Below are 27,956 nucleotides of genomic sequence, written 5' to 3'. Positions count from 1 at the left end.
ATTTGAATCTCAGCTCTACTAACTTAAAATTATCTTGGGCAGTAAGTTACCAAAACATGTGTAGCTCCTTTCTCCTAATCTCTACAATGGTTAGATCAATATTTTATGTCTGTTGGCATAAAAAAAAAAAAAAAATCTTCAGCACACAAAAAATGACAATAAATTGTTCCTTCTTCCAAACTGGAGCCAACTCTGCCTTTCAGAAGTTTAGACAAGTATTTGTTCTTTTCTCTTTAAATTTCACTATTATTTCAACCAAAAGTCTCAAGGCACCTTAAAATAATCAGGTTTTCATGGAAAGTTCTGATGTAATCCTCTTCCATCTCCCCCCCACCCCTTTAGGATGATGAATTATCTCCCTGGGAGTTCTGTTCTCAGAACTGTCTGGGGGCACACAGCAAAGGTTACTAACAAAGGCCATCTCCCTTCCCTGGGTAACTCTCAAAAAATGAGCCACTGGCTGAAAACTATAAGCTAAAACTACTAATCCACTTTTGAGAAAATATAAGATGCTAGAAGAATTAGAGACTACTTTCCTTCCTAGAACAAGGTGTTTTCATTGCTGGCGCTCAGGGGAGATTGATCTCTTCATATATATATAAAAAGTGATTAAAATTAGAATAAATGATCATCTTTGTAGAAATTATGTTTGAACTTTACAACTCTGTAAGTTAAAATCACACACACACACACAAAATAGCTTCACTGTAGTGAAAGTTGCTAAATGCTTCCAGGTTTAAATACTTCATATTTACCTTTATATCAGTAAAAGTCTGATTAGGAAATTTCAGTAGATTCACTCATCAACTCTTAATATTTTAATTTGTTTTAGCTAATAAGTTACAATTGAAAGATGGCATGGCTGTAACTGAAAAAAATGTTGGCCAGTGTTACAATTGAAATACTGTCTACCAGTTAAAACTACATTTAAATTTTCAGAAAAACAAAATAATTTAACATTATAGTTTTAGAAATATAAAAGGGGTGTTGAAACACAATGGAGTATTGAAGTCTGTTTGATTAGAGAGTAAAAAGTGAATAGACGAAAAGGTACAGATACTAACATATATTGATCATCTGCTATTTGCCAAGCATGTACTGGGAACTTTCACAAGTTTTGGAAATAAAGTAAAACAGACAATCAGATCCAAGGAGGTGAGGAAATCCCATTTTCCTACTTGACTAAGAATATATCTACAGTGAGTGGAAAGTACATATTAACAAAGATGCAAATGAGGCTGACTGTCAAAATAAACAGAAATAATAATCACATTAAAAAAAACTTTACTCTTAATAAGTCTCTGGTTAATTGATTAGGAGCCCTAGCAGTAAGAGCGGTTAAGTGCTCAGCTGCTAATCAAAAGGTCAGCAGTTTGAACCTACCACCTGCTCCTCGGGAGAAAGACGTGGCAGTCTGCTTCCATAAATATTACAGTCTTGGAAACCTTACAGGGCAGTTCTACTCTGTCCTACAGGGCTGCTGAGTTGAAACTGACAGGGCAGGATGGATTGGGTTGGGTCTATTAATCAGTCAATTCATTCTCTGGTATAATATTCTGCATGTGTCAATGATGGCTATTTGGAAAACAAAAATTAATTCTTTATGCACTGCCTCAATGCTGTAGGGAAAATAATCGATTTCTTCTCAATCAGAAGCAGGTCCTCACTAAATACGTACGTATTTGCCGAGTAATAAATATGCTGCCTTCAGACACATCACTTGGCACATAAAACCCGAAACAACAAAATCTTCATGCTTGATGGTTCTGAGGCTCATCTGAGTACCTTATTTACAGAAAGAGTATAAGGAATTAAGTCATGAAATATATTAGACAACTCACTATTTTGGAATGTTTACAACTTCTGCCACATCATTGTTGATTGTTGACCCCTACCTATGGTAAATAAGCACATAATAAAGTAGAAATTTAAAAGATCTCATGTACTGAAAATGTAACATGGTTTTCATAGCTTTAGTGACACATAATAAAGAAAAAATTAAATTCTAGGAATCTGTAGGTCTTCCTCGACAATAAATTACTACTTACATTAGAAACTGTAATTATTTTTTTCTAATATTGTTCCTACAAACATTTAAAACTACTGTTGAAAAATAAAATATCTGCTGCCACCAGATTAATTTAATTCCTGGTATACTAAGGAACTATACGAATCTAGAGGTGATTTAATAGTTGTGACAACTAATTCCGTAAGTCTGGGTCAAATGTACTGACTTCTAATCTTTTCAGACAACTTCATTGTACTTTTTACAGCTAAATGTAAATAACTCAACTACCAATCTTTGTTTGCATGTGAGAAAAAGTTGTTTTTTTTTTTTTTATTCTGTAGCAGACTCTCAATATATGGTACCTGGTTTCTTGGGTTTCTCCTCCTTTAATAGGCCCTAATGTAAACAATTAAATCTCACTTTACACTAAATCAAATTTAAATAAGAGCAAGAGACTGAAATTTCCCACCCATCTGCCATCTTTTAACCTCCGCACTACAAAGCTATCTCAGCAACTTAAGAATCAGCAATTTAAAGAATCACAGTAGGGGACCACTGTTGTTTATGGTGAAAGTTATCAGGTTCCTCAAGTTTTAGGCGGAGGGAGGACTGTCAAATACAGTTTTAGAGAATTTTTTTCCAGTTTTAGACACGGATGCTTTCTGGGACCATCATTTAAAACCTGATGCTACTCTGAAGCAAAGCAATACTTAGAAGGAGCCAACAGGAAAATGTTACTACCAAGCACCCTGAGTCCCATCCAATGGTTACTGCGGCTTGGGTAACTCAAAAGCTCACAAGACAATATGGAGATCCTCCTGAGTTGTCCAGTTGCCCATCCTCAATTCAAATGGCCTAAAGGAACTCTGACGGCGCAGTGGTTAAGCACTCAGCTGCTAACTGAAAAGATCAGCAGGCTGAACCCACCAGTCGCTCTGCAGGAGAAAGATGTGGCAGTCTGCTTCCACAAAGACTACAGCCTTGGAAGCCCTATGAGGCAGTTCTACTCTGTCCTATAGGGTCACTGTCATGGATTAAATTATATCCCCCCAAAAATGTGTGTATCAATTTGGCTGGGCCATGATTCCCAGTATTGTGTGGTTGCCCTCCATTCTGTGATTGTAATTTTATGTTAAAGAGGATTAGCATGGGATTGTATAACACCCTTACTAAGGTCACATCCCTGATCGAACGTAAAGGGAGTTTCCCTAGGGTGTGGCCTGTACTACCTTTTATCTTACAAGAAATAAAAGGAAAGGGAATCAAGCAGAGAATTAGGGCCCTTGTACCACCAACAAAGCAGTGCCAGGAGCAGAGCGAGTCCTTTGGACCCGAGGTTCCTGTGCAGAGAAGCTCCTAGTTGGGGGGAAGATTGATTGACAACAAGGACCTTCCTCCAGTGCTGACAGAAAGAGAAAGCCTTCTGCTGAAACTGACGCCCTGAATTTGGACTTGTAGCCTACTATGGTGAGAAAATAACCTTCTCTTTATTAAAGCCATCCACTTGTGGTATTTCTGCTAGAGCAGCACTAGATGAGTAAGACAGTCACTATGAGATGGAATCGACTGGACGGCAACAGGTTTGGTTTTTGGGTTTAAAGCCAGAAGGCAATCGATCCTACACAGGCCAAAGGTCAACAGCCTGGGACCCATACAACCTGATTTCTAATTCATGTCCTGACACCAGTTAGCTGTTGATCACAAACAAATCATCTAACTTCACGGCACCATAAAACAAAGGTTAGGTTACATGTTTTTAAAGCCCCTTGCCTTGGTAAAATCTATACTAAATTCTGTCTCTGAGAATATATAAATATCATACTAAAATCATATTCTCAGCTATCCAGTGTTTAACCATTTTTCTCTGTGACTTAGTACTTAGAAACCAGTATAGTTTTTATGTTAGTTTCATAGGCAATCTTTTTGTATTCCCAAAACATGGTTTGGTGATTTTTTTTTTTTTTTACACAATATTTTGAATAGGGAAGGGATCATCCATTTACACATTCTGTCAACAAATATTTATTTAGTATCTCCTCTGTGCCAGACACTGTTCTAGCTGAATGGGAGACATTGCTTGATTTGAAAAGTTTTACGTGAACTTGCTCGATCAAGGAGTAATAGTGCTATAAAAAATTAAACACTCCTCTTCTTTTCCTAGGATTTATAAAACTCAGCAAAAAAAGGAAAAAAAAATTCTTACTCATGTTCTTTTAATAGTCATCTGCTCATAAATTCATTTATTTATTAATCTATTCATTCATTCAGCATATATTTATTCATTCAAAAATATGTATTGTACCTGGTGCTTTCCTGTGGTCTGGGAACACACTGGCAAAAGTCTTGTTCCCTACCCTCATGAAGCTACAATAAAGCTACATAAAACTAGCTTTGAATCAAGATCTATTTGATAGCTTAATATTAGATATCAATACAAAGCTATTTACTATATGAAAATAATAGTTACCTAGTAATCATCGGAAAGAAATAGCAAAATCCAGAGAAAGATAAAGAAAGTTGATTGGGATTACTAGGTAGCTAGGGAGTCACTGGGTAGAGCAAAAAGTTAAGTGCTTGAATACCAGCCTAGAGATTGGTAGTTGAAACTCACCCAGAGGCACCTCAGAAGACAGCACTGGTGATCTGCTTCTGAAAGGTCATAGCCTTGAAAACCATATAGAGCAGGTCTACTCTGCACACTTGCATTCACCATGAGTCAGAATCGATTCAAGGGCAACTAACAACAAGAAGTAAGTAGCTAAAAAAAAAAGAAATAATTTACTGGCAACAACTTAAAAGGGAAGTCAGAGTTGCTTAAAGGGGTTGGGCTGATAATGAATGGGCTGATTTTTTTCTGGGGAATTTAACTGTAGGGATAATGTAAAAAACAATATACTTGATCTATTCTTAAAAACATCTACTTTTCAAAATTTAAAAAGTTCTTTATTTTCTATCTCAACTACCCAAGCTTTCCATTTTACTTACTTCTTAATAGCATAATACGATAAGTTTACTTTGTAATCTGATATTTCACCCTATTAATTTTATTTTAACAACTAAACTTTGATAGTTTTAACTTCGGCAAATGAAATAAAATTCCAAGGTAAATCTTCTTTTTAATTATCTTATTTTGCCATATTCTGTGATGACAAAAGTATATAGAAACAGACTGGTGTGAGGTAAAAATACTAAATCTAAATTCTTTCACAATAAAACAAGACAGAAAATATTCCAGGTCTAAACCAAGCTTATCCATGTGTTTGTTGGTAAAGAACAATATCAAACGTTATAAGGCATTTTAGAAATCATACTAAAAAAAACAATAAAATTTTAAGTTTCTCTGGGTATAACATCGTGCAGCAACACCTTTAATCAAACATGCAGAACCTGCCGTGACATTTTAACATCTCTATCAAGTAGGAGATGAGTTTCTGAAACGGATTTAGTATAACTGAAATCAGTAAAATCTTTGCTAAATTGTTGTGTGTCGTTGAGTCAGTTCCAACTCATAGCCACCCTACATGACAATATGCAATAGTAAGATATTTGAAACTTCATCACCCCATTAAAGTGTCAGTGACACGAGCACGTTTTTAAATTAATGAGGAAATGTAATAAAAATTATCAAAATGAGACAGAGTTAGGCAACTGGAAGGCAACTGTATACTTAACGGCAACTGCCGATCACAGGCTAGAAGTGAGAACTGTATGACAAAAGGAAAAGCAATACTGAATAAAAAGTATATTAAATGCAACCAGATTTTAAAGTTAGAAATAAATACTCTGCTTTAGTAGACTAAGTTCCTTTCACAATATAGAATCAGAATACATACTGGCCCCCTTTCAGTCAATTTTCTTAACACGAAGGGAACTTGGACCTCAGAAATTAACTAACTAGGCTCAGAGTTAGGTCAAAACCTCAAAATCTCTGGATTCGTCGAAAAGAATTTTCTCCCCTAAACGACGATTTATGCTCTGTTATCATGGGGTATTTTTCCAGCTAACATAGAGATCTAAGTAACTAAAATCATAAGATATGTGATTATAAAATTTGCTAGAGATATTGTACATTTAAGACTCTAATGTATAGTAAAAAAGGGGAGGTTAAAGTAACACTAGCATCATGTTTGCTCTTTAAAATAGAGAAAATGAACCAAGTATTTTATTTTTTAAAAATATCACTAGGTGTTTGGAAAAATGTTGATTTTTGGACATCGGATTTCAAATCATATTTATTTTATTTTTAATTTTCTGTGACACTTGAATTTGCTTAGAATTCAACAGTCATTAAAATAATTCTTATGTTATGTAAAAAAAAAGCCTCATACAATATTAAAGTCCAAATGACCAAAAAAAAGAGCATTAATTAAATCACATAGCAGTTCTTCTTTTTAGGTCATTTTTTACTTACAAGAGACTTTCTAATCACGCAGATGCAGAAGACTGAAATGTTTCAAGTATGCTACACAACAATATAGACAAAAATACTATTGTTTAACTGACACAAATAATTTAAACCACATAATTTCTCTTCATAAAAAGAACATTTACACAAAATTGTCAGAATTAAAATTGTTTTAAAATAACGAAGCTCAAGATATTAAAATATTTTAAAATTTAGTGGCTGAATTTTCCTTTACTATCTTAGGCTGTCAGTTTTTTACAACTTTTATTGGTGGCATCTAATTTCTCGGTCCTTTTTTACTTAAATAAACTCTGGACAATTAATTTCATAGAAGTACATACCAAAACTGTATTTATTTAGTCAACATTTTCCAACATATTGAAAAAAAAATGATTCACATTATATGACCATAAACTCCACGGCAGATTAAAATAAGAACATCATAGCACACTGTAAACAAACCATGGGCAATAGAAAATAAGCATTCTAAATTACAAACAGTACACTTAATCTACATTACAACCGGGAGAAAAATTCAAAACTTGTCTACAAAGAATTTCATGTGTGCGTGTGTCTTTAATGTTTAGCTTTACAAATGATTCTTTTTTTCATGTCTTTGTATGCTTGTGATCATTTTTAAAGGGTGCTAAAATTTCACTATCTCCAATCTAAGTAATCATCATCCCCAATTCTGATCATTTAAGAAACAACAATGCAAAGTAAAATACTGACCCTGTTCCCATCTGTTCAAGATGAATCTCTAAGAAGGTGGGGATGTACCAAGCTTGGGAAGACAGCAAAAGATAAAGGATTTATTGTCTTAATTCTTAGTTCTAAAGATTTTTAAAATATATTTGTTCTTATCCTACAATAAAGTTTATAGGAATAGGTAAAATGATATTTATTCATTCTTAATTTCTGTTCCTTACAGCACCAACCATAATAAAAATACACACATTAAGAACTCAATAAATATAGCATTTGCTGAATGAAATGAGTCATTTTATGAATAAATGAAGTCTAAGAGTAGTAGTACTATTGATTCAGTGGTATTAATTCTATGTTCTAAGTGTCACTAGGTCTATCGTTTTCTCCATTCTGGCATTTCATGTGTAGAACTTCAAATTTTCTACATGTAGTTTCATTTAAACCAACATCACTACTATGCTAGGAAAACAACTGTAATTTTCAGTGGCTACAACTGTTTTAGAGAGTTAGGGTATTATAATATTTAACTTTCAACCTCTATGATTTCCACTTTCATCTCCACTGTTCCAAATATAGTTATCTTTATATTTATTTCCCTAATCCCAACTACTCATTAATTTTAATTTCCCATTTGAGATAAAATGTTTTACCACTTCCCTACATTTTCAAGAACCATTCTTAAAATATCATTATAACAGTAAAGATTTAGTTGACAGCAATAAGGGTGAAGAAGATTAATTGCTGTATAAACACAAGAAAAATTCTTCTTCCTTAGAGGTCACAGGGTCGCTACAAGTCAGAATCAACTTGATTGCAATGGGTTTGGCTTTTGGTTAAGAAGTCACAGATGATTACATCAGTGGGGTGTGTGTGTTTGCATGTGTGTGCCAGAGAGAGACAGACAGAGGGACAGAGAGATTAGATAGATAGGTAGATAGATAATCTGTGGCACTCTAAAAACGGCAGACTGTAAAAAATTGTTCATTTATTCAATAACTACTTATTTAAACACCAATATATTTAAGTAAAATACACTGTATTACAGAATACCAAGAACCCAGAAATATAAAATAAAATATAGTAGTATATTCAAATTTCAATGTAACATTTCAATTGTATATTTATTGATTATGAATAAAACCCTCTATGTATACAAGCTATCAACTGATGGTGAGTATGAGAGAAAAGGAAGCTGGTACTACACACAGGCTGCCACCAGAAGGAACCATTTGTAGGCTGATAAAGGCTTTTCTCTTGGTATGTCTGCACAATGCCAAAATATCTAGTCACTGCAGTTAAAAAAGATATTTGGCACCAGAGACAAAGGCATATGTTGAGTGCCTCATCGTATACTTCTCAATAAACTGTCAGCTATCAAGTAGACCTAGCCTGAGTGTGAACAACGATTGTACAATTCTGAACCTTTAAAGCCATTTCTTTTTACGTATATACATTTCTTACAGCATGGATGGCTAAATTGTAGACATCACAGTATATATATCTAGAAACATTCTAAAACTATAAAGGCAGATGGATTTTCATGAGTATACAAACTAAAGGGCATCATGAATTTTCAGTCAAGACAGTACTGGGGAATGAATGGATCTCATCTCTGCATTTATTATAGACTTAACCCTGCCTAAGTCAAATAACTGCATAAGTTTCTTCAGCTACAAAGTTGAGAAAATAATACAAGCCTCATAGCATTATTGTGAGCACTACCCAGGACAATGAAAATAAAGCACCTAGCACACTGCCTGATATCTAGTAGGGGTCCGGAAAAGAGCAGCCATTGTTTTTAAATTTAAATTAAAAGTACACATTAGAGATATAAATTAAAAACTAGGTATTTCTTCATACCTATAATACAAGTTTTCTAAGCTTCACTTATGTTTATCATTTCATGATTAAAGTAAGCCTCATGTTAAATGCTTATAAATTATGGAATACTAAGGTTCTAAAAATATTCTTTAATTTTATAATTCAGTTTGCCCCACAGACAAGTTTGTCTAAGTTTCAGTACATTACGATTTTTTCTTTTTTTTAATGGGAGTAATTTCATTAAACTGACCTTACAACCTAGCCATAATATCCATTTCTCTTTGTTTTTTAGCTTGGAGAATTCACAATCCAATTGATTCTCCCCATTCATCACTCATCATACCCAGACATAAATTGCTGTATCTGCCAACACTGAATTCATTCTAACTGAAAATGCTCTGCTTATAGGCCCAGCTAAGGATCAAACCCAATCTGACTATGAGATCCTTCCAGCAACCAGACACACTTGATTAAAAAAAGACATGGGACTTCGCCTTCAGGGCAGCCAGTTCATGATTCTGAGAGTAAAGTATGACGAGGCTTCATAAAAAATCATGAGTGAGGCCCATGAGTTTCTCTCTTTCCCAAGAATCAAAATGAGGAACATGGGGCAATTCCAGTTAGAGTAAGAGCTGAAGCTGACAGCATGGCACAAGGTTGGGTGGAGTACACAGGAAGTCACCCTAAGACAAAACTGAGGGAAGAGAAACTATGAGTAAGGGGAGACAACAAAGGGGGTGGTGGGGGAGGGACAAGAAGGAAAAAAGTAGAGGGAGAGAAAAGCCAATCAGTAGCAGGAAATGAAGGAAGTGAACACAAAGGGAACCCAGGGGGCAAATAACTAAGGCAAGTGAACCGGAGCGTCCCAGAATCTCCTTCTTCTCTAGGACCTGGACCTGTGCTAGATCTTACCATTTCCATTTCATCTTCCTAACTCTACAAGAGCCAGCCAGCCAGGTAGTACGACTACCCCTGATCCCTGGAAGAGTCTAGTTTACTTTATTCCCAAGCACATACAGTGAAAACTGAGAGCCAGAACTCAATGGGGCCGCCTTCCTTTTCTGGGTCTCCCTAATTTTCCACATTTGAAAGGATGCAGTCTTACCACTTTATTATGTCTCATTTTGGTGGAAAATATTTGAGTTTTCCTTCTCTGACAGGTTTCTGCCTTACACAGGTCCCAGCTTTCGATGGTTTTACTGGAATAAAATATCCATCAGTCTCTGTTCCTTAACTCCAACAAACCTTCACTAAATCACCTTTTCGCTCAACCATGATTTTTCTCTCAACAGTGATTTACCAAATCTCACCAACTCTACTTTTGAATTTGACTTCTGAAATCTCATCACTTCATTCCTTTTTGTTACCTCATTGCAATTTTTTTTTTTTTATTCTCTCATTCTTTCTCACTTGGGTTACTTTAAGAGTCTGTTATTTAAGAAAAGGGGCACAGAGGAGGCAGGGCCAAGATGGCAAAGTAGTCAGATGCTTCCGTTGGTCCCTATTACAACAAAGAGCCAAAAAAACAAATGAACAATTATATATGACAATCTAGGAACCGTGGAAATCAAAGGCAAAGTTGAGGAACTGGACTGAGTGGCAGGGGGACTGAGTGGCAGGGCAGGGGGACAGATAGTTCAGAAGCAGCAAAGAGTTGCCAGACTTGACCTGGCAGTAGCTGGAGCCCTTCATGCCATATCAGCTCATGGTGCATGGTGAGGCAAGCAATGGCACTCGGGAGGCATTTTCCACATTGGGGGAGACCCAGCAGCAGAGAGCCTACTCAGCCATCCAGAACCAGTGAGAAGCACCCTTTTCAATCCACGAAAGATAAGTACTTGAGTCTGGCCTACCTCATGGATCAAAAAAAAACCCATTAGGGAAAAATCTCTCTCCCATTTACTTCCACACTCCATGCTCTGCACTGGGACTGGGACGGCTTCAGTGACTGCAAAGTCCCCTGGGCTGGAAGTAGGACCCGTCACGTGCCCTGAGCCATTTAACCAGCCTTGGAGAGAGACCACATTAACAAACTGGGGAAAAAATAATCTTCCAGCTCCCTTAAGCCAGGAACTCAGGGTAGGCACAGCTCCTTTGCACAGGCATTAGGGGTCCACGGACGTTCCCCCTGCATAGACTTGTGTGGGCCCATCTCAACAGCATAGGCGCTCATTACCACAGTACCACAGGGTATATACCTGAAGTCTAACTTCAACTGTTTCAGCTGTGAGGTGGCAGGTTACTGACATTTGACACTGCTCTGCCCATTAAGAAGGGTATTCACCTGCTCACATCAGGGGCCTGAGGACTGGTGGCCCCACCGATTCCACATAGCCACCTGTGACAGGGGCCCAAGAATAAGAGGTGCCCCCAGTCCTTAAAGCCAACAGCACTGGGTGCTCATAGTCCAGCTGCAAAACTCACCCACCTACACTCTAGGGAATAGGGACACGCTTTCCTCCTGGACACTCAAGGGCAACCATCTGCCTTGCTCAGAATGTGTACACCTGCAGCAGCCAGATGCCTGTGCCTACACCAATCACCCATGCCTGTCTAGGACTGTAGGTGAGAGCCTGCACCACACACATGGCGGCCGACTAGCTGGACACCTGAGCTGAATTCATACAGGAGGAGTGGGCGGACTTCTGGGGTCACATACTTAGTGGCAGGTTTGGCCACCTGGTGGTAAGATGTTGGCACTTCAGGGACGCTAGTAATCAGGCTAGCTCACACAAGCAACCTATTTGGGCATATCAAAACAAAACAAGAAGCTAGGGCACAGGAAGCAAACATAAAATAAATAAACATAATAACTTATTGATGGCTCGGAGACAACAGTAAATATCAAACGACATAAAGAGGTAGACCATGATGCCTTCAGCAAGCTCCAAAAATAAAGAATCAAGAAATTTTCTGGAGGAAGAGAATTTTTTGGAATTACTGGAGGCAGAATACAAAAGATTAACATACAGAACACTTCAAGAAATTAGGAAGGAAATAATGCAAAACACAGTCCAAGCAATACAGGAACTTAAGAAGATTAGAGAAGAGCATAATGACAAATTTAACAGGCTGCAAAAATCCACAAAGAGACAGCAATAAGAAATTCAGAAGATTAACAATAAAATTTCAGAATTAGACAACTCAATAGAAAGTCATAGGAGCAGAACTGAGGCAATGGAAGTCAGAATTAGTAAGACTGAAGATAAAGCACTTGACACCAATTTATTTGAGGAAAAATCAGATATAAGGATTTAAAAAAATTAAGAAATCCTCAGAATTATGTAGGACTCTATCAAGGGGAATAACCTACAAGTGATTGGAGTACCAGAATGGGGTGGGATAACAGACAAAACAGAGAGAATTGTTGAAGATTTGTTGGCGTAAAACTTCCCTGATACAATGAAAGATGAGAACGTATCTATCCAAGATGCTCATCAAGCCCCACATAAGGCAGATGCCAAAAAAGTCATCAAGGCATATTACAATCAAACTTGCCAAAACCAAAGATAAAGAGAGAATTTTAAGAGTGGCTAGGGATAAACGAAAAGTCATCTAGAAAGGAGAGTCAATAAGACTAAGCTCAGACTACTCAGCAGAAACCACGCAGGCAAGATGAGATATATAAAGCCTAGAAGGAAAAAAATTGCCAGCCAAGAATTATATATCCAGCAAAACTGTCTCTCAAATATGAGGGTGAAATTAGGGGATTTCCAGATAAACAGAAATTTAGGGAATTTGCAAAAACCAAACCAAATTACAATATATACTAAAGGGAGTCCTCCAGTTAGAAAATCAATAACATCAGATAACAATCCAAGACTAGAACACAGGACAGAGCAACCAGATATCAACCCAGACAAGGAAGTCACAAAAATAAATCAAAGCTAAAACACTGAAAATAGGGAAACACAGATGTCAGTATGTAAAAGATGACAACATTAAAACAAAAAAGAGGGACTAAAAAATGTAGACATAGATTTTTGATATGGACAGGAAGTCAAGGCAATATAAAGAAAAAAAAGACTGGTTTAAACTTAGAAAAATAAGGGTAAATACTAAAGTAACCACAAGGGAAACTAACAATCCTACACCATGAAAATAAAAAACAAGAAAAATATAAAGACTCAGCAAATACAATATCAACAATTAAAAAGATGAAAAGAAAATACAAAGAAAATGACTCAGCACAGAAAATTAAGTGGAACAAAGAAACTGTCAATAACACACAAAAAAAGACTTCAAAATGATAGCACTAAATTTGTACCTCTCAATAATTATGCTGAATGTAAAGGGACTAAACGCACCAATAAAGAGACAGAGAGTGGCAGAATGGATTAAAAAAACACGATCCATCTATATGCCAACTACAAGAGACACACCTTAGACTTAAAGACACAAACTAAAACTCAAAGGATGGAAAAAATATATCAAGCAAACAACACTCAAAAAAGAGCAGGAGTGGCAATATTAATCTCTGACAAAATACACTTTAAAGTAAAATCCACCACAAAGGATAAAGAAGGACACTATATAATGATCAAAGGGTCAATACACCAGGAGGACATAACTATAATAAATATTTACCCACCCAACAACAGGGCTCCAAAATATGTAAAACAAACTCTAACAGCATTGAAAAGGGAGACAGATAGCTCCACAATAATAGTAGGAGACTTAAACAGACCACTTTCAGTGAAGGATGGAACATCCAGAAAGAAGCTCAATAAAGACAAGGAAGATCTAAATGCTACAATCAACCAACTTGATCTCATGGACATATACCAAACACTCCATCCAATAGCAGCCAAGTATACTTTCTTTTCCAATGCACATGGAACATTCTTACGATCATTCGCCAGTAGAGAAATGCAAATCAAAACTACAAAGTGATACCATCTCACCCCAACAAGGCTAGCATTAATCCAAAAAACACAAAATAATTAATGTTGGAGAGGTTGTGGAGAGACTGGAACACTTATACACTCCTGGTGGGAATGTAAAATGGTACAACCACTTTGGAAATCGATTTGGCACTTCCTTAACAAGCTAGAAACAGGAGTACTATACAGTCCAGCAATCTCGGTCCTTGGAATATATCCTAGAGAAATAAGAGCCATCACATGAATAGACATATGCACACTCATGTTCATTGCAGCACTGTTCACCATAGCAAAAAGACGGAAACAAGCTAGGTGGCCATCAATGGAAATTAGGGTATATTCACACAATGGAATACTACGCAACGATAAAGAACTACGCAACGATAAAGAACAACGATCAATCGGTGAAACATCTTATAACACGGAGGAATCTGGAGGGCATTATGCTGAGTGAATTTAGTTAGTCACAGAAGGACAAATATTGTATAAGACCACTATTATAAGAAAAAAAAAGGTTTAAACACAGAAGAAAACATTCTATGATGGTTATGAGGGTGAGGAGGGAGGGAGGGTTATTCACTAACTAGATAGCAGACAAGAATTATCTTAGGTGAAGGGAAGAACAGCACACGCTACAGTGGAAGTCAGCACAACCGGACTAAACCAAAGCTAAGAAGTTTCCTGAATACAACCAAACACTTCAAGGGGCAGACTAACACGGGCAGGGGTCTGGGGACCATGCTTTCAGGGGACATCTAGGTCAACTGGCATAACAAAGTTTATTAAGAAAATGTTCTGCATTCTACTTTGGTGAGTGGCATCTGGCGTCTTAAAAGCTAGTGAGTGGCCATCTAAGAAGCGTCAACTGGTCCCAACCCACCTGGAGTAAAGGAGAATGAAGAACACCAAAGACACAAGGAAAGTAGTAGCCCAAGAGACAGAAAGGGCCACATGAACCAGGGACTGCATCATCCTGAGACCAGAAAAACTAGATGGTACCCAGCTACCACCAATGACCACCCTGACAGGGAACACAACAGAGAGTCCCTGATGGAGCGGGAGAAGGGTGGGATGCAGAACTCAAATTCTAGTAAAACGACCAGACTTAATGGTCTGACTGAGACTGGAGGAACCCCTGTAGCCATGACCCCCGGACACTCTGTTAACCCAGAACTAACACCATTCCTGAAGCCCACCCTTCAGACAAAGATTAGATGGGACTATAAAACATAAAATACTACTTGTGAAGAGTGTGCTTCTTAGTTTAAGCAGATACATGAGACTAAATGGGCAGCTTCTGTCCAGAGGTGAGATGAGAGGGCAGAGAGGGTCAGGAGCCAGTTGAATGGACATGGGAAATCGGAGTGGAAAGGAGGAGTGTGCTGTCACAGTATAGGGAGAGCAATTAGGGTCACATAACAGTGTATGTATAAATTTTTGTATGAGAGACTAACTTGAATTGTCAACTTTCACGTAAAGTACAACAATAAAAAATAAATAAAATAAAGATGCATTGATAATTACTGGTGATTGGAATACAAAACTTGGAAACAGAGACAAAGGACCAGTAGTTGGAAAATATGGCCTTGGTGACAGAAACAACACCAGAGATCGCATGACAGAATTCTGCAAGACCAACGACTTACTTATTGCAAATACCTTTTTCAACAACATAAACAGGAACTACACACATGGACTTCGCCAGATAGAATACACAGGAATCAAATAGAGTATATTTGTGGAAAGCGACTATGGAGAAACTCAACATCATCAGTCAGAACAAGGCCAGGGGCCGACTGTGGAACAGACTATCAATTGTTCGATTGTTCGTATGCAAGTTCAAGTTAAAGCTGAAGAAAATTAAAACAAGACCACAAGAACAAAAATACAACCTTGAGTATATCCCACCTATTCAGTAATTACTGATGAATAAATGATTTTTAAACACATCAATTCTAAGCATCAATAGTTCTAAAAAGTAAGCATTACTCTAATTTTATAATAAATAAGAAAATGTAGACTCAGGTTGAATAATGAGCCTGAGTTCACAACGCTGGTAACTAGAAGAGTCAGAATTTGAACAAACGGACTTTACACTGAAACTTGCTGTCTTTGAATGTAAACTCTTTCTCTCTCTCATGAGAAGCTTTGTTCTGGCATAAATGTTACTTCACTACAGGATATGTCAGTGAAAGGAAGCAGAGACAAAAACAATACAAATGACAATAATGCCAAATCCTAAATGACAGGAGAAACCTGTGAAATATTCAACAGTATCACCGAAATGTGACTGGCTATAGAAATACCATAACAACTTTCACAGTCTAAGGAAAACTGTAAGAAACTTCATAAAACCATCATATCTTTTGAGGGCTTAGCAGTTCTTTGATTATCCTTTCATAATGCGAAGATGGTTACAAAAAAGAAAATGAAAAAGCAATCTATAATGGAAAATATATTAACAAATTCAATGTCCACAGACTGGCAAAAGATGGACCATAAACTCTTCAAAAAATATATTTATGACAATCAAGGAAACATGATTAACAGAACTAATTAAAGGATAATTTTGTGATCCATGTTATTAAATTTCAAAACAAGTAACATATATTAAAAATGCTTCAAGTACAAATTCATTTGAGCAGTACTTAGCAACAGGTTGTGATAAAAATTCTTAAAAGCATAAAATTCTCAATTTTATTTTCAAACATCATAGTACTGTATCAAGAACTTACTGAAAAAAAAATGACACAAAAAAGTAACTGTCATGTAGCAGTTAATCTTTCCAGTAGGATCAACTTAAAAAAAGGAAATAAAAAACCTCTTAAATATCCCTTCATTAAAACTTGATTTGCTTTCACTTTTTAAAATCTTTGAAAACGTTGCCACTTACACACATTTATTGCAAATCATGAAGTTTTTTTAAGAGACTCAAACATAAGGCCTAATTAAATGTTCTAGTTTTCTTAAAAATACCATCTTCCACATTTTGCCCTAACCAACATCTCAGGGCCAACAAAATATTGTAAAGTATTGTTCTCAGTACGTTAGGGAGTAAAACTCTTGAGAGCAATAATCGTTTCCACACCGATAGATATGCGTGTTTTCAGTGTTCTAAATGGCATCCTATTTTCACACAGGCACCTGCAGTCTTGCATTGTCCTACTAGGCATTCCTAAAAACACCTGGGCAAGCTGTTTACTAAAAAAAATACTATACACTGGAAGAGATAAGGATAATTAGCAAATACAACTATTCCTGGCATTCTCTCGACATTATTGCAGAACCGAAGCTCCAAGCCGGCACCTGGTTAAGGGAACTGCTAGATGTGATAATGCCAATTTACTCATTCAGCACAACATTCTGTCTGCCTGTCAATGTGAAACAGTTTCCTATTCAGTGATAACAGATACCCCAAAAGAATGCAGTGTCAAAATGCTGACATGCACTTTTTATTCACCAGCCAGACTCTCCCCTCTAAACCAGCTGCATCTGCCTTCTTCACTCTCGGAATGGACTGACACTTGGGCACTTCTTTCTACTATACCAAAAGAAAAAAAAAAGATTTTCATAGGGTAAATTTAAAGTATCAGATCCTCAAGCAGAGTAAATAACAATAAAATTTCATTAAGCACAGTAAAGAAATAATTCAATGAAGTTGTAAAATTTTTCACTGTCACTTTATTTACATAGTAAGGTACTTCTTAGCTGACAAAAGCATTATAGTGCACAATACTACTTAACATAGAATTTACTAATATTTTCTTTCTAAATAGAGAGAGAGAAGAAGAGAGAGACAGAGACAGCATGGTAAATTGGGTAGCACTTCCAAATGCTAAGTAAAAAGAGACGATGAGAAATTTTAACTGCCAGTATATATACAAACTTAAATCCATGCAGGTTTTATTTTCCTCCCAGTATCTTCATATGATCATATTTTGAAGTAGTATTATAAAAAGGCAATCAAGTCAATGGTATATTCAGGAAACTGTAAATTTTAGACTGTTTTCTTATTCCCTTCTTCCATAAATGACAAATATATGAAGTATGCTGTAAGTATTACTGATTTTGTTACTTTTTTTCCATATTATATCAGGTTATATTCATAAATATCCCTCTCCATAACAGGCTATACTCTCTCCTGCCAGGTAGTCAACCTAGAAGATTATTCATTCATTCTAATAATGCAGCCACTCCTCAGCCATATCTGGAATTCTACTTCTATATTTGTCCTAAGAAACTGCAACACCTTCTTTGCAATTATTTTCAGTGATGCCATCTTTCATTCTAAGAATAGATTGAATTTCTAAAATAAAGATAAACCATTCAGGAAACAAGTCTGATAAAATCATGGTTCAATCTGAGAGATACAATCATCGTTACAAAAACAATAAGTGGTAATAAACTATTAGATGTGAGGCTGAGAAACAATTCTGAAAAATCAGTATGGACTATGTCGATCAAAACTTTTTAAGTTTTCTGAGAAACATATTTCAATTATATTTAACGCTAGAATGTTTAGTACAAGTGCAAATTACAGTAATTTTTTAAATTCTTCATTCTAAGTCAAAAGCTTTTTTCTTCAAAATTAATAAAGTATATCCTCTAGTTGTACTGTGTACTTCAATTTCTACTCTATGCTTAATAAAAAAGCATTTTTATAAAGATTCTCCTAGCGAAGCCATTAATTTTAATATTACATGCTATGAGTATCAACATTTTAACATTAATAATAAAGTCATTAAGAACATATTAACCAAAAAATATACTGTCGAGTGTTATGTATAAGGCTTATAAAATATCATTACAATAAACCATTATCACCTAAGTTAAAATCACAGAGAAGGATTTTCTAGTTATCAAAAGAAGAAATTCAAAAGATAATATCTAAGAATTTTCTAAATGACTAGAAATATTCATACCCATCATTTCTGAAACTGATGCCTTCATAATTACTTATCTCCCAAAGCATTTTCTTAAACCACAGAAAAGACCAAGATTAGATAACAAATGTCAGTATCAGCTGGGTTCATTATTGGATTTCTAGGAGGAAGCTCTGTATTTAGGGAATAGAAGCCAGCATTAGTTTACTTAGATCTAGGTTATTAATATCCAGATAATGTAAAGAACTAATAAATTAATGTTAAAATCTGAGGCTGTACCATCTCACCTCGGCATTACTGGTACGAATCAAAAAAAACAGAAAATAAAAAATGTTGGAGAGGCTGCAGGGAGACTGGAACTCTTATGCACTGCTGGTGGGAATGCAAAATGGTACAACCATTTTGGAAAATGATATGGTGCCTCCTTAGAAAGCCAGAAATAGAAATACCATATGATCCAGCAATCCTACTCCTAGGAATATATCCTAGAGAAATAAGAGCCATCACACAAATAGATATATGCACACCCATGTTAACTGCAGCATTTTTTACAACAGCAAAAAGATGCAAACAACCTTAATGCCCATTAACAGATGAATGGATAAACAAACTATGGTACACACACACAATGGAGTACTATGCAACAATAAAGAACAATGAATCTGCGAAGCATCTCACAACATGGACGAATCTGAAGGGCATTATGCTGAGTGAAATAAGTCAATCACTAAAGGACAAATATTGTATTAAGACCACTACTGTAAAAACTCATGAAAAGGTTTACACACAAAAATAAACAATCTTTGATGGTTACGAGGGAGGGGATGGAAAAACACTAAATAGACAGTAGATAAGTGGTAACTTTGGTGAAGGGTAAGATAGTACACAATACTGGGGGGAAGCCAGCACAACGTGTGCAAGGCAAGGTCATGGAAGCTCGATAGATTCATCCAAACTCCCTGAGGGACCGAATTGCTGGGTTGAGGGCTGTGGGGACCACGGTCTTGGTAACATCTAGCTCAACTGGCATAACATAGTTTATGGAGAGTATGTTCTATATTCTCCTTTGGTGAGTAGCGTCTGGGGTCTTAAAAGCCCATGCGAGGCCATCTAAGATACTCCACTGGTTTCACTCCTTCAGGAGCAAGGGAGAATGAAGAAAACTAAAGACACAAGGGAAAGATCAGTCCAAAGGACTAATGGTTCACAACTAGCATGGCCTCCACCAGACTGAGTCCAGTACAACTAGATGGTGCCCAGTTACCACCACTGACTACTCTGACATGGATCACAATAGAGGGTCCCAGATAGAGCTGGAGAAAAATGGAGAACAAAATTCTAACTCACAAAACAAGACCAGACTCACTGGCCTGACAGAGATTGAAGAAACCCCAAGAGTATGGCCCCCAGATACCCTTTTAGCTCAGTAATGAAGTCACCCCTGAGGTTCACCCTTCAGCCAAAGATTAGACAGGCCCATAAAACAAAACGAGACTAAAGGGGCACATCAGACCAGCGGCAAGGACTAGAAGGCAGGAGGGGACAGGAAAGCTGGTAATAGAGAACCCAAGGTTGAGAAGGGAGCATGTTGACATGTCATGGGGTTGTTAACCAATGTCATAAAACAATGTGTACTGTTTAATGAGCAGCTAGTTTGTTCTGTAAACCTTCATCTACAGTACAATAAAAAAAGAAAAAAAAAACTGAGGCTACAGTTGATAACTTGGTTTTCTATTGTCTTAAAATATACTTAAAGTATACCAGTACCAGTAGCCTTCCAAGTCAATCTCAACCCAAAGTGACCCCCTATGTTTCAGAGTAGAATTATGCTCCACACGGTTTTCAATGGTTGTGATCTTTTGGAAGTAGATCGCCAGGCCTTTCTTCAGAAGCACCTCCTGGACTCAAAGATCTAACCTTTAAGTTAGTAGCAGAGCTCTTAATCCTTTGCGCCAACCACACTCTTATTTAAAGTATATTCAGCTGTTAATCCCAAAGACTCTATTCCTGCGAGCTATACACTATGCGTATATCTACGTTTGTTATTTTCTATATTCCCAAACTCATCATATGGTTTTTAGGTGTTTATTAGTGAAACTAATGCCCCATGAACAATGTTTATATTTAAAATGTTCTTTTGGTACTAACTCTCCTTGAATGTACTTCTCAGTTAATTCAAATATTTTTCTGAGTGACTTAGAACTATGAAAACTCAAGAAATAAATAAAACATGGCTCCTGATCTCAAGGAACTCACTAAAAGCATATAAAGGAGGTAACAAAAAAAAAAAAAAAAAAAAAGAAGAGACAGGCTTACGTAAAAAAAGATATCTACCATATATTTAAATTTAAGTTAATCAACTTGAAATAAAATAAAAAGGATTACTTCAGTCATAGCCGTATCTCAAGTGCTCAACAGCCACATGCGTCTCGGGGCTTAGTGTATTACTGTGAAGCTGTACAAACTGAGAGGAATTTCACTTATATGAGAAAAAAAATGTCCTAGAGGTGGTAGTTTTGAAGAGTATCCTAAGGAACAAATATGAACTCAATACGTGGAAGGGTGAACTTCTTGGCAGTGCTTTTAGGAACAATTAGTAATACAGCTTGCCTGGAGCTATGTTACATGTCAAGCAAGTTAGGGGAGGAAAAAAGCTTCTTTCCGGCCCAAAGGTGTAAGTCTCTGAATTTTAGCCTAAAACTTCTATTGTTTTACTCAGTGAAAACCTGATCATAGAATTGACCAGATTAAAGGAAATAATGAAATATGGGTCCGGAAAGATAATAAGTTACATGTAGTAGATGTTCAAACACTGAAAAGGGGTAAAAAACAAAGCAGAGAGGTGGGAAAGAGGAAGAAGAGGACCAAAGAGGGTGAGGACAACCAGGTGCTGAGAAGGTCAGGAAGAGCAGGAGCCACCGGCACTCAACTTCCCTCCGTAGACTAGCCCATTAAAACTCCAAACCAAACCATCAAGTTGATTCTGACTCATAGCGACTATAGGACAGAGTAGAACTGCCTGATGGGGTTTCCAAGGAGCAGCTGGATTCGAACTCCAACCCTGTGGTTAGGAGCCTAGCTCTTAATCACAATGTTACGAGGGCTCCATCAGACTACACCATTAGACAGCTATAAAACTCTAGTGAAATACTATGATCAAGCCTTAAAATAGTCTATTGATGCCGGCAAATGCTTTTTTTAAATACATTGTGCCAGTACACACATTAGTAAGGAACCAAAGTAGCATCTACAGTAACCAGTAATTAAGTCATAAAATAGTTTTCAGTATTGAAAAAGTGTTCAAAATTAATACAGGTTCTTGTGGAGAAGGGTGAGTTAAATACTGAGTTTGTCCACTGACATCATGCTCAATGTCAACCATATTGTGTGCCCTTGTACTTTTTGGTATATAGCATTTCGAATCTGTAAATGATCTGCATTCAAGTGAAAAGCATTCTGAAATACAGAATTACACAGGTGCTAGTCATTCAAATTACTCATTTGTGTTTCTCTTCTACACCTACACTGTCAGAATGTACAGGAATTATATAAAGCTAAAAGAATTACTTAGGAAGGTTTGCAGTGTGACAAATTTGTCCTTTAAAGTTTTACTACTTTACTATGATCCATAATCTTAAGCCATACTTATACATTTGTTAGTATTACAATAAAGGCAATCTTCCCAAAAGACCAAAATATTGTCTAAAAATAAACTTACTTCATTTTTTTTTTTTTAACAAAATTACCAGAAACATTTGTTTGGACCTTGTCAAAGGGTTTCAATCTTCTATCATTACATTTTAACTTGCCTTATCAGTCGAACAAAAGTACTTTATGTAAAATGCTTCTTTTAGTTGCCTTAGCTACAAATCCCTGCAGGATACTATAATTGAAATCTACTCATGTAAGTTAGGAATAATTAGGGCCTCAAATTAAGCCAAACACAAAGTTAATTCAAATAGTCAGCTGCTGTCATTTAAATGGTTACAGGGTTTTATTGTTGCTTAACATTTCTGAATGCTTTTAAATGCACTTTGTTCTTCTAGTCTGTATTTAGTATTTTAGTACAAATAGAAACGGGATCAAAAGGCAAAGATTCACCAGCCCTTAGACTGGAGTCTTACCTATATTGCCCAGTCTTTTGTCACTAAAGGTTTTCCACCCAATCTTCGCTATCAGTCAATTAACAACACTGTTGAAAGGACAGAGTGACAGTTCTCAAATACAAGCTTTCTGGTAAATAAAGCAGGATCATGGAATTTACAGTGAGTGCCATTAATGCAACAAAAGTAGAGCTTTTAAAAGCTACCAGGGATGGTCTCTATTTGCTTAAACTCTAAAAGGAAAGGATTAAACAAGCTTCCTGATGTAAACAAACAAAAGCGAAAAGAGAATGTCCAAAACCCATACCTGAAGGAGGGGCTCTGAAGGCATTACTTTAACTATTTTAATGATGACTGATAATCAGAGTGAACTGATAACAAAATATAGTAAAAATTAAAATTATTATAATTATTAATTAGTAATCTATTAGTTAACTGTTCTCAGCAATAGCTGGTACCTTCAAAGAAAAACTGAATGTACCTTATAGAAAATACATGCCAGTCTCTGTACAACCTTTGAAAATTGTTTGAAAGTTGCAGAGTTGTCTGTGAGTGTTCCAAAGCTGAGGCACCTGACTCATATCAGAATGATCAGCCCAGGTCTGAGCCCCAACTCCATCGTAGCTTTTACTTATTTCCTTTGCAACCATCAAACTCTTATACAGACTTAAGTACATAACAAAGGATTTCCCCTGCAACCTTCAAACCTTTGTTGTTGTTACTTGTTGTTTTGTTGCTGTTGTTAGGTGCCTTCTAGTAGGTTCCAACTCATAGAGACCCTATGTACAACAGAAAGAAACACTGCCCAGTCCTGTGCCATTCTCACAACTGCTGCTATATTTAAGTCCATTGTTATAGCCACTGAGTCAATGCATCTCTTTGGGGTCTTCCTTTTTCACTGACCCTCTGTTTTACCAAGCATGATGTCACTCTCCAGGAACTGGTCCTTCCTGACAACATGTTCAAAGTATGTGAGACAAAGTCTTGCCAACTTCCCTTCTAAGGAGCATTCTGGCTGTACTTCTTCCAATACAGATTTGTTCATTCTTCTGGCAGTCTATGGAATATTCAATATTCTTTGCCAACACCATAAATCAAATGCATCGATCTTCTTTGGTCTTCCTTATGCACTGCCCAGCATTTGCATGCATATGAGCTGATTGAAAATAACCCTGGTTTGGGTCAGGCACACCTTAGTCCTACATTAGTCTTTAAAGTGACATCTTTAAAGAGACCTTTTGCAGCAGACTTGCCCAATGCGATACGTCATTTGATTTCTTGACTGCTGCTTCCATGGGCGTTGGTTGTGGATCCAAGTAAAATGAAATCCTAGACAACTTCAATCTTTTCTCCATTTATCATGACGTTGCTTATTGGTCCAGTTGTGAGGATTTTTGTTTTATGTGGAGCTACAATCCACACTGAAGGCTGTAGTCTTTGATCTTCATCAGTAAGCGCTTCAAAGCCTCTTCACTTTCAGCAAGCAAGCTTGTGTCATCTGCATACTGCAGGTTGTTAATGAGTCTTCCTCCAATCCTGATGCCACATTCTTCTTCATATGGTCTGGCTTCTCGGATTATTCGCTCAGCATACAGACTGAATAAGTATGGTGAAAGGATACAACCCTGATGTACACCTTTCCTGATTTTACCATGCAGTATCCCCTTTTCTGTTCAAACAACTGCCTCTTGGTCTATGTACAGATTCCACATGAGCACAATTAAGTGTTCTGGAATTCCCATTCTCTCCAATATTATCCACAACATTCACTTAAGTACAAAACAAAGGAAATGTTTTTCTCTACGTTAAACTGAAGATATGGAAAGAATGTTCCTAAAAGAAGGTCTCCACACAAGACCCTTAACAGAAATCCCCTCAACAACCCTCAGGAAATGTTTTAAGATAATTACCTTGTGACCACCCTGTAAACTACCGTTTAGTCATGTATTTAAACTAACCAATCCAAATAGCCCACATTCATGTTTCCAACCAATCACTATAAAGCCCCCATTTCAAGTTTTCCCACCTCTTACTTACCTAACCTTGCAACTTCCAATCAGAATGTGTTTTATAATGGGGAAGCCAGCACAACTTGTACAAGGAAAGGTCATGGAAGCTCCACAGACACAAAGAAACTCCCTGAGGGGCTGAACTGCTGGGTTGAGGGCTACGGGGACCATGGTCTCGGGGAACATCTAGATCAATTGGCATAACACAGTTTATAAAGAAATCTTCTACATTCTACCTTGGTGAGTAGCATCTGGGGTCTTAAAAGCCTGTGAGTAGCCATCTAAGATACTCCACTGGTCTCATCCCTTCGGGAACAAGGGAGAATGAAGAAAACGAGACAAAAGGGAAAGATTAGTCCAAAGGACTAATGGACCACAACTACCCCGGTCTCCACCAGACTAAGGCCAGTATAGCTAAATAGTGCCCAGCTACCACCACTGCCTGCTCTCACATGGATCACAATAGAGGGTCCCAGACAGAGCTGGAGAAAAATGAAGGACAAAATTCTAACTCACAAAAAAGACCAGACTTACTGGTCTGACAGATACTGGCGAAACCCGGAGAGTATGGCCTCTAGACTCCCTTTTAGCTCAGAAATAAAGTCACTCCCAAGGTTTACTATTCAGCCAAAGATTAGACAGCCCCATAAAACAAAAGGAGACTAATGGGGCACAACAGTCCAGGGACAAGGTCTAGAAGGCAGAAGGAAAGCTGGTATTAGGGAACTCAAGGTTGAGAAGGGGCAGTGTTGACATGTCATGGGGTTGTTAACCATTGTCATAAGACAATATGTGTACTAACTGCTTAATGAGAAACTATTTGTTCTGTAAATGTTCATCTAAAGTACAATTTAGGAAAAAATAAAATGTTGCAAACTGTACAGTTGCTACCAAGGTTCAAAAAAAAAGAATGTTATATTTTAGCTAAAAAAATGCCTCTGTAGCTCTGCCATGCTGGAGCATTTGGTTTCACTTTGTGAAATCAGATGTGTCCCTGGTTCAAACTGTCTTGAACCTTCAATAAATCTCTTTGCTTTTATTTTTAACAGAGTATGCATTCTTACTTGTAGACAGTTAGCAAGATGGCTGTTGTTGTTAGGTGCTGCCCAGTCAGTTCCAATTCACAGCAAACCATATGTACAACCAAACAAAACACTGCCCGGTTCTACGTCATCCTGACAATGTTTGAGCCCACTGTCGTAGCCACTGTGCCAATCCATCTCATTGAGGGTCTTCCTCTTTTTCACTGACCCTCTACTTTACCAAGAATGATGTCCTTCTCCAGGGCTGGACCCTCCTGATAACATGTCCAAAGTACATGAGACAAAATCTCACCATCCTCGCTTCTAAGGAGCATTCTGGCTGTACTTATTCCAAGACAGATTTGTTTGTTGTTTTGGCAGTCCATGGAATATTCCATATTCTCCACCAACACCATAATTCAAATGCATGAATTCAATTCAACTGCATGCTTAGTCTTCCAGTAATACACAGATTTTATATATTATAAAACAAAGTCAATTTTAATGTAGTTTTAATCTGAAATGGTAATGAATATTAAAAATCTTTAAAATGAGTAATCTTTGCTCATCTTTAAACAGTGTTAAGTAATATATTTTAAAATGTACTTTAAATATTCTTGAATGACAGCCTCACGACATAAGAAAATATACACCAATAGTCTGAGGCTAAATATAAAGTTTTGCAGAAAGAAAATGGACTGGCAGTAAGTAGAACTGAGCAAAGGGATAATCTTTGCAGGATTCAGTTTCTTCATCTGTAAAGTGCAAATTTTTGGTACTGCTAATCTCTAAGTTATGATTCCAAGTCTACAATTCTTGAATTACTGAAAACAAAAATAAAAAATATTTTGACCACTAACATACCAATAAAAAATTCTCTTTTGTTTAAAATTTGCTAATTACTTATTTAATTCTTATTTGGCTTTATGAATTTTATTTAACAAAACTAAGGTTAAATTTAACTAAAGTTAAATTTTATCACTACGTCTCACAGAAAAAGCAAAAAGAGATTATGTCCACTCCTAAGAAGAAGTAAGTTTTTTTATTACATCTAATACTGCAGAGTAGAAAAATCACTAGATGAACTTAAGCAGACAAAATATCTTGAGCTAGTTTTGATGACCAATTTACATTCAAGTATCTCTATCCTATACTCTTTCACGGTTCTTAAATGTAAGGGTATTAATGCTGAAGTTAAAATGAAAACAATTCTTAGTTTTTTAAATATATACGGATTCTGAAATGATATTAAAAAATAAATATGTACTTTTCCTAAATAGTTTAAGGTAAGTAATGTATATTCTGTATTCTATGATTTTATAGTGTTACTTCAAATAATAAAAATTGCATTACAATGCTATTAAAAATAATGTTTCCATGTAAGATAAAACAAAAGTAGAACAGATCGATAGGGAATAGAGAGAAATATATTAGGGAGAAAGGGTCAGGCTATACTGTTACTCGGGGAATTTTCAAAACAAATCATCAGATAAAGGTCAATAGAAAGCACATAAAACAGGATTAGAAGTGTAACAAAATATAAAATTGTTCAGTAAAGCTTCTAGGTAGCTTAGCTCTTCTTCCAAATAAAAATGAGTTATAGAACTGAAAATGATGTTATTGGTATATTTCAACTATGCTGTTTTGGTAAGAAACAAGTCACAATTTGCAATGGTAGAAATCACTGTCTGGCAAAATCTGACTTTTGAGACTAAACATATGAATAACCCAAACTCCATGATACAGACTTCCTCTCCCAGACCAGCAACCACAGTGTCATCACAGAGCAGACCAGAAATACAGACTCTCCAGGCCCATCCCAGATAACTGACTCAGAATCTAGATTTTAACAAGGTCCTCATGTAATTTATACATGGGTTAAATTTTAAGGAGTACTGTTCTAGATTAATAAAAAGATTAAAACCATCCAGCATGACCTCTCTTAAATTTCTTTTCCTCCTCAACTTCTCTTCCTGAATCCTTGTCTCCCTGGATCACAGATAATAAACAGACTCTCCTCTTTCCAAGATGAGCCTCTCTACACTGGATCCTATTTCCTTTCCTTCTGCCTGGAAACAAGTTCAAGTACCTAACATGTCCACCAAACGCAACCA

At 36.6% G+C, this 27,956-nt stretch overlaps 1 protein-coding gene across 11 annotated transcripts in view; it reads right to left on the bottom strand.

The window, feature by feature from the left end:
• Nucleotides 1-27,956, bottom strand: part of ADGRL2 (adhesion G protein-coupled receptor L2) — a 180,067-nt gene that overhangs the window by 140,576 nt on the left and 11,535 nt on the right. The window contains exons 1-2 of one of the 11 annotated variants that reach the window (XM_023731434.1): nucleotides 4,620-4,676; nucleotides 1,842-1,895 (exon numbers count right to left, since the gene is read on the bottom strand). The exons of 9 other annotated variants lie outside the window; for them this stretch is intronic. The gene's annotated coding sequence lies outside the window, so the exon portion shown is untranslated. Of the gene's footprint in view, nucleotides 1-1,678; nucleotides 2,978-4,619; nucleotides 4,677-27,956 lie in introns of those variants that run through there. One more of the 11 variants, XM_023731428.1, reaches the window with a different exon arrangement.

Source organism: Trichechus manatus, unplaced genomic scaffold (assembly GCF_000243295.1).
Source record: "Trichechus manatus latirostris isolate Lorelei unplaced genomic scaffold, TriManLat1.0 scaffold00003, whole genome shotgun sequence".
Classification (NCBI taxonomy): Eukaryota; Metazoa; Chordata; class Mammalia; order Sirenia; family Trichechidae; genus Trichechus; species Trichechus manatus.
This window is presented reverse-complemented; position numbering and strand designations above follow the sequence as displayed.